This window comes from Triticum aestivum, chromosome 2B (assembly GCF_018294505.1).
Source record: "Triticum aestivum cultivar Chinese Spring chromosome 2B, IWGSC CS RefSeq v2.1, whole genome shotgun sequence".
NCBI classification, from domain to species: Eukaryota; Viridiplantae; Streptophyta; class Magnoliopsida; order Poales; family Poaceae; genus Triticum; species Triticum aestivum.
In genome coordinates this window covers 103,578,130-103,585,992 of record NC_057798.1, presented here as the reverse complement: position 1 = coordinate 103,585,992, position 7,863 = coordinate 103,578,130, and the positions used below count along the sequence as shown (strand labels likewise).

The 7,863-nt window shown below is 45.3% G+C and overlaps 2 pseudogenes; both read left to right on the top strand.

The window, feature by feature from the left end:
- LOC123039044 (uncharacterized) overlaps nucleotides 1-1,641 on the top strand; it is a 2,574-nt pseudogene extending 933 nt beyond the window's left edge.
- Nucleotides 1,642-7,362: 5,721 nt separating this feature from the next.
- The window catches only part of LOC123039043 (uncharacterized), a 2,465-nt pseudogene continuing 1,964 nt past the window's right edge, over nucleotides 7,363-7,863 (top strand).

Genomic DNA, 7,863 nt, shown 5'->3' with positions numbered 1-7,863 from the left:
AATATTTTTACTTTAAACAGGGATTTGAAAATTGTTAGAAAGTACCTATGAATTATGAGAATTAATAAAATAGGAAACATTTGTTGCGCTAAGTAGTGTCTAGCCCAATCATGAGACCCTGCAGGCGGAACAAGCACTGCCCACGAGCGCCTTATAGCACCTCCCACGTCCATCTACTCTCGTACCTAGACCACCGAAGTTGATATGTAGATCTATGAAAATAATCAGAAAAGGTGGCCACCACATAGTTTGTCCCCAATATGAAGGTTCGGTCCCTCTTGAGCGATTATGTTAGTGTCTCTGGTAGCGATCGATCTAACCTCCTCATCAAGGTTCACCCAATGTCCCAAACATTTCTTTGCCTCGTTTATGTTAGTGTCTCTAGTTTGGTGACACCGTTTTTACAAAACCATAGTGATCTAATACCTCGGCAATGCATACTTCCGTTTCTAAAAACCACAGTTTTTCTCACTTCGGTTTACTAGAAAACAGAGGTTGAGAGATCTCTTTCTCGAATACTAAAAAGAGCATGGTGTTAGGCATACTATGGTTTATAGAACTGGGGTATTTGTTGATGTCAAACACATCAAACATTTTAAAACCGTAGTTTTTTAAAACATGTTGACTTGACTGTATTCATGGATGATATATTCTTATTGCAGAAATGTGTGGAAGATAGGCTCAGCGCGCTGACCGACGACATCTTAATCTCTATCTTGGTGAGAGTCGACATTGCCACGGCAGCAAGAAGTAGCATTTTGTCAACGCGGTGGAGAAATTTGTGTGGTTACATCGTAATCCCAAATTTCATGCCATGGACTTCCTTAGCGCCACATGCAAAGGAGCTGCACGCCACATTGATCAAGCAATGGCGTCTCTGGTGAGAGCTACTAGCAGACTCTTGGCTCATCCACGCAGGAAACACACCACTAAAAAGCTATGCCTTGAGCCCTATCTCGCCGGCAACTACTCGCATGACATCGGCCTGCTGGTCAGCAACGCCATTGACAGTGAGATGGTAACAGATTTGGAACTCGCCATTTTAACTGAGAAGAAGCCAGAGGACAACGCGCACGAGGTTATGGTGCAGCAAGCTCAGGATATGGATGGATTTTTCAGTGCCTTTCCTAGCATTCTTCGTTGCCTCACAAGGCTCCATCTACAAAATGTTCGCTTGGCCGAACGGGACATGAATCACCTTTTGTTCGGCTGCTGCACCTTCGTCTGGACCACTACAACACCGGGGACTGTGCTGTATGGAAGATCAATGCGCCACGTTCGAATCTCAGAGTTCTAGAAGTCTACTTATCCAGGTTGAAAAGACCTGAGGTGCTATGCCTTCTAAAACTAGAGCGGGTCCGTTGGCAGGCTTGGTTGTTTTATGAGGCCCCCTTGTGTTTTGGTTATGTCCCGTCACTCAAGGAATTATCCCTCGTCTGTGATGCAACTCTCATTCACCAAGACTTTAGTTTAAGCCAAGTTCCAGACGGTGCCACAAACATACATACTTTAACCTTAAACTTTCGAGGAGAAAAGGTAATTTTAGCCGATAGCTGTTATATAGTGGTTGTGTGCTATTTCGTTCGTACGAACTTAATGTTGGACTAGCACTAGGATTGTTCTAGTTTTGCTGGTTCATAACCTCACCATGTTATTTGCTTTTATTTAAAATTTATAATTTCTAGGAAGCATCCCATTACTTAGCAAATGACTAACCTGGTGCGCACATAACTTGCATCTATGACATACAGATGTACAATTATTCTATTTTTACCTCTCTTTTCTTGTTCATCAGATTTGGATGCAACCAGACGGAAAACAACTATGCACTGCATTCAACAAGCTAAGAAAGCTGACCATCCATGGTATCTTTATAAAATTTGACCTATTATGGACATTAAATCTCATCGAAGCTGCTCCATCTGTCGAGACATTTGATGTTGAGGTACTTCTACTCATTCTTTTCAACTTTTAGTTAGAATGTGTACAAGTCTATCTGACTCAAAGCACCATCGTAGTCTCTTTTGGCTTTGATTACAATCCTACCATAACCCCTTATGATTTAGGTATTGCTGGTTGAATGCAGATGTTTGAACATCCATGCCAGGAGGGTGATGAAGCAAGAATAAGATGTTTTGGTGCTCAGAGAGTGGAACCTTCATGGAAGTTGTCTGGGTTCACAAGCTGTCACAAGTGGCAATTGAAAGAGTTCTAGTTAGGTGGTTTTAGGCCCCTACTGGAGCAACACTTTTTATTTGTAAGTATTGTTATGGGTCGAGCTCCAGACTTGAAGACAGTTCTTCTCACAGAGGGTCAATATCCATGCAAGGGTTGTGACACAAGAATCCCAATACCTCCTCCGGTAGGGGGCTTCTTTCCAACTTTCAGGGATGCCCAAGAAGCAATAGCCAAGCAACTTAGAGAGAGGGCCCGGTCCTCGGCACAGATAATTTTTCATAGTGGTTTGACATACCCCTCGTGGGCAACCCGATCATATATTTATTAGCTAGGAGAGTACAAGAGATGACGATAGTTGCGATGTACTGTGAAATGTGAATTCCAGGAGTAACTCTCTTTGTATTTTTGGTATCATTTCATCAAAATCTGGTTATAATTAATAGATGAGGCAAATCTTTGGTCTGTATTGCAAAAGCAACTTATAAAAGTTGTACAAATGTTGATTGCCAATGCAAGATCATCCTGTCATGTGTTCACACTTTTGTGCAGGCTCTTTGTGTCTTGATAAAAGGCCACAAGAGAAGTTGGAGACCCGTTAGAGCATCTATAGTCGGACTTGACAAGTGTGGTCCCTCAAACGCCCACGAACGCGTCCACGGACACTGTCATTCCTCAAGTTCCCCTTCTCACAGCCGGATACCTCAATTAACATACCTCAAATCCATACAAACTCATGCAACTACGTAAACGATGCATTACACACTTTGTCCGGCTACTACATCAGGACATGCCATCGGACTACCAAATATTGGCATGTTTAATCTGCATGCTAGCTATGGACTAGAAGATCATCCACGACTGTCCTTGCCCTTCCCGGCGCCCTTCATGTCCATCTCCCGGAGTAGCGGTCGAAGACGCGGTATAGATCGAGCTGGATCTGCTCATAGCCGGAGTTGTCCGACCCGTCGATGTCCTCCTTCTCCTCTTTGGAGGCAGTCCGATCATGGCATGGACCGCCCGATTCTGCTCTCAGTCGAGGGCGCGTGTGTTCCTCCGCTGCCGCTTCTTAATAATGCAGGCCTGGATGGCTTCCTTCTCTGCGGCTGCCTGCGCCGCCGCATCAACCGCCTCCGCCGCCGCCATGTCGGTAGCGAGGCGGGCCTCCGCCGCCCTCATCCTCTCCTTCCCACGGCGAGCACACCGGTCCCGGTAGGACTCATACTCCAGCGGACTGGTGATGGGGAAATGGAGATTGGAAGGCTCCCAAGAGGACCGCAATTATCCAGCACAGGAGGATTCGAGCGCCCAATGCGCCACGCAATGGACTCGCGCCAGACAGATCATGCCGTCGGTCGGGCGTTTTCCTCCTGGGGAGCGGCGGAGTGCAATGCGGATGGCCATTGCTTCCTCCAAACGCACAGGACGACACCCCAGTCAACGGATCGGTACAGGTCATCGTCGGATCCGCTGTCTGCCATGCTGAAGAAGGTTGGAGATCACCGAACGAGAGCTTGGGTGGCGGAGGAAAGTGGAGGGGACTAGAGTGAAGTGGCTAGGGTTTGGCCCGGACAACGGATGGAGAGGAATATATGTGGGGTCGGGTTGACCAGCGTGGGCCCTAGTCCGATGTGGCGGACGTTCCTGGGCATTTGGGTTGGATATGAGAGGTGTCGATCGGTCCGGGCATTTGAGACCTGTTTGAGGTGCCCGTCTGGATCACTTTTTGTGGCTGATCACTGACCGAGCCGGCTATAGATACTCTTATGTAAGGGGACTGGGGCGTCCGGCTATAGATACTCTTATGTTATTACTCCCTTTGTACCTATGAGTTCGGCGTAAATTTTTCAGCGCCCCCAAGGAGAGCCCATGATCATAATTAGCTTCCCAACATGGAGCCAAACGTGGAAGGATTTGTAACAACATGCAACTACGTTAGCCGTAGGGCATCTTCAACACTAAACCTCAAATTTACTTCACCATATATCCGTATATAGGGGCCAGTCCGCGGACACTGATGTGCCAAATGCCATCATATTAATGCTGTCCACTTATATTTCAACCTATGTGTGAACTAACCGGACGGAATTAATGCAAACACGACTGATTTCATATAAACCGGCCAAAATTCATTACATTCTTTTTTTACAATTTTTAACTAAAAACTATACCAAACTAAGGTAACACTAGTTTACAGCCGGCGCCGGTGGATATACATTCCCACGACACGGATACCCTTGACTAGTCTACGGCCGGCCGCGGCGGATCTTCATTGTCTTCCGCATGTCCGGCAGCCTGCTCGTCAGACTGTCGAGAACCCCAAAGGTATATGCTTCAGCGCAAAGGACGGATCATTTCCCCATGCTCGGCAGCGCCGCACATCGGAGTGCAACCACCGCGATGTGCTTTAGCCGGAGGGAAGGGGGCGATGGTGGCCTGCGACCGGGCAAGACACCGGTTGTGTATGCCGGCATCGCCTTGGTGGTGGGCTTCATGTGACCCAAGCGGCGGCGGCCTCCCATGTTCAACTTCTCCTCGATGCTGGTGGCGCGCGCAGACGTGGTGGCCACCATTTCGTCCATCTTCACGAAGCCGGCTTCTTTTCTCCGCCGGCAAGGCGCTGTTATGCGTACATTGACAGCGTATGGCGCGGTTATAGTAGGTGTCAGATCTGAGCGATCTCTATCGTCTGCTCGTGGCTTGCTCGTTCTATTTTCCTCAAATAATAGTGTGTTGTTACCCGTGGCAACAAGAAGTCCCTATTTTGAGCACGTCCATATATGGCCCAATTATATATTCTCAAGAACAAAATAGCTAGGGCTGACAAAGCAAAAGAAGAAAAGAATGCACAGCAAGTTTTATTTCCTCCGAGCAAAACAACATCACAACATTGGCTACTACTCTTGTACATCAAGTTCAACTAGCAAAGAAAAGAGCAGATGCATTCGTGGGTATTCTCCGCCGTGCAGTCGCCTATGACGGCCTTGATGCCCGGGTACTTCCACATGAACTGCTCCACGCACAGCACGCCGCAACGGTCCAGCAGGCAGACACCGTCGTGCGGGACGCGGATGACGACCACGTTGTCGCACGGGTACCCTGTCACCGCCACCCCTCCAGTAGGATCCACACGAGAGACTGCCTGACACACTGAGGCATCGTGTATTTAAACAAGCACAGATCAGTTAACCAGTAGTTTGAACTAAAATCACGACAAGAATTATGAAACAGAGAGAGAGAGAGAGGGGGGGCAACCTAGGGAGAGTGCGAGAAGAGCGCAGAGAGCAAGAGAAGCAGCTCTGGTCGCCAGACTGTGTCGGCAATCGATCGAGCTTGGCGATTCTTCGATCAATTTGTGGTTTCTAGTCTAGGGCTTTCTCCGGTGTTTCACTAGCTATGGTCGGGTACGTCTGTTTGGTCGTGGTATATAAATAGGAGCGGTCGACGAGGATAAGTTACACATATGGTAAGTATTCTACGGCCATATATTGTCAATTATAGTACTTACTCCATTCCTAAATATGTCTTTTCAAATATAGTACTACTTACTTCATTCTTAAATATATGTCTTTTTTAGAGATTTCAATATAGACTACATACAAAGCAAATTAAGTGACTCTATGCTTTGAAATGTGTCTATATACAACTGTATGTAGTCCCTATTAAAATCTCTAAAATGTCTTACATCTAGAAATGGAGGGAGTACTTTTAATTATTCCCAATGGGAACGTCTTGGTAGAATCTCTACTCTATATGGTATCGAGGAATAATTCATCAAATCTAGGTGATCTCATGCTTAGAGGCCGCATTTTTGTTTTGCGAGTTACTAGATCATGATCGTGCACGTTACTGTGTTCGTTCATTTTTTGAGAAGTTAGAGTATTGTGTAAATATTTGAAAAGATAAAGAAAATATATTTACTTAAAATACCCCAATATTAGACAATGATACAAATATAATATGATAGTAAGTAATACTTGCTAAGGGGTCAAACTTTGATGCCCATCCTGTTGTGACATCACCATGACAGGTCAAATGACACAAAAGAAATAAGCATGTATAAAATATAAATACCCACCGAAGCTTTAAAGGATAACCAACATAATTTCAAGAGTAACATTTTCAGTGTTTCATAGGCATATACAACAAGTGACAGTTTTCACAGTGAATAATGTTTTTCTTACAACATAACACATAAAATATCAAAGAAGAGTAAAAGAAAATTTAAGTTTTTTTAGACATATATTAGTGAGAGACAATTTTCACAAAAATATGTTTTTTGAGATTCCCTCTTTACACCTCATATCGGATAGTTAATATGATTATGGTGTGGCTTACATAATGAGTGCTAGAGAGAATTGAATGACTTAAGCTGCGTGCTTTTTCTGTCCATCGAACTTTTCAGGGCTCAAAACCTCTCTATGGTTTCTGAAATATCTGATGGTTCAATAACAAAATGGTCATCTACGCATACTAAATTGGACAAAGCAGCATGGTTAGTAGTGCAACGTGGGCAACTATTGCAAACCAGACCCATAGTGCGATTCGAAACTTGTGTTTCTCACTTTCCGAGAATATATATTGAAAGGATAACTATTGACATAAAGACTTTTTTTAAGGAAATAATGGGAGACTTACTACAGGTGCGTATATGAGATAGGCATTCCAACCTCACCAAGTGAGAGACACAAAAACGGATGAATTGATTATGTCAAGGCTGCCACCAAAGAAGCATATCCAGACGAGACTAATGAATACATTTGATTTGCATATGCTTCTTGGCATGCCTAACTTAACCCCAACAAAAGGCGATGGGCATATGTCCGCATGTGCATCACACACGACACGAGGTAAAACTCCTCCACCACCCAGTAACCATCGGTTGTGACACTGAGGTCGGCACGCTTGCTGATGCCCCCGCCCGCGATCTGGCTCTAGAACCCGGTCTTGCTGAGGAACTACCACCTGTCATGTGTGTTCACCTGCGCGGCTGCTAGACGGCGTGTACTCCCGCGTGAGCACGTGGGGGTCAATGCGGTAGACATCGTCAAAGAAGATGTACCCCCGGGCGTCAGGCGTCTCCTTGTCGCCGGCGATCCACCGGTTAGGAATCCCAAGCTCTCCTTCCACGTCGGGCTGAAGTAGACACCGAGGGGCAGCGGCTGCGGCCGGAGATGGTTGTTCGCCATGGCCACGGTGGTCCCTATGGCGCTGGTGGCGATGGAGGTTGGTAGCTCAGTTTGCTTTCTTGGTTTCTTGATGACCATTGAGTCAAACGGAGCAGGCTGGAGGGGGATCGAATGTGGGGAGCGGGCTAGGCTTAAATGCAGGGCGACACACTTGTGGGGAAAGTCCTATCGGCTGATCTGGCCCAGGCCCATTTGCTGGTTTTCTTGTTTGGGTTTGCTTGAATACACATTCTAACACACATGAACTGATTCTTGAAAAGCACACACACACATGAACTTATATTCTCTCCTAAAAAATGCTAATATTCTTCCCCAAAATAACATGAACATATATATTCTAACATAGACAACAACTATTATCAAAGGCATGAACATTTTTTCAAAATATATGATTTTTTTCATACAGATTTACTGTGTTTTAATACGCTATGAACATTTTTTATTTCATACACATGAATTTTTTATTACATTTTCTTGGCAACAACATGACAAAAAATAT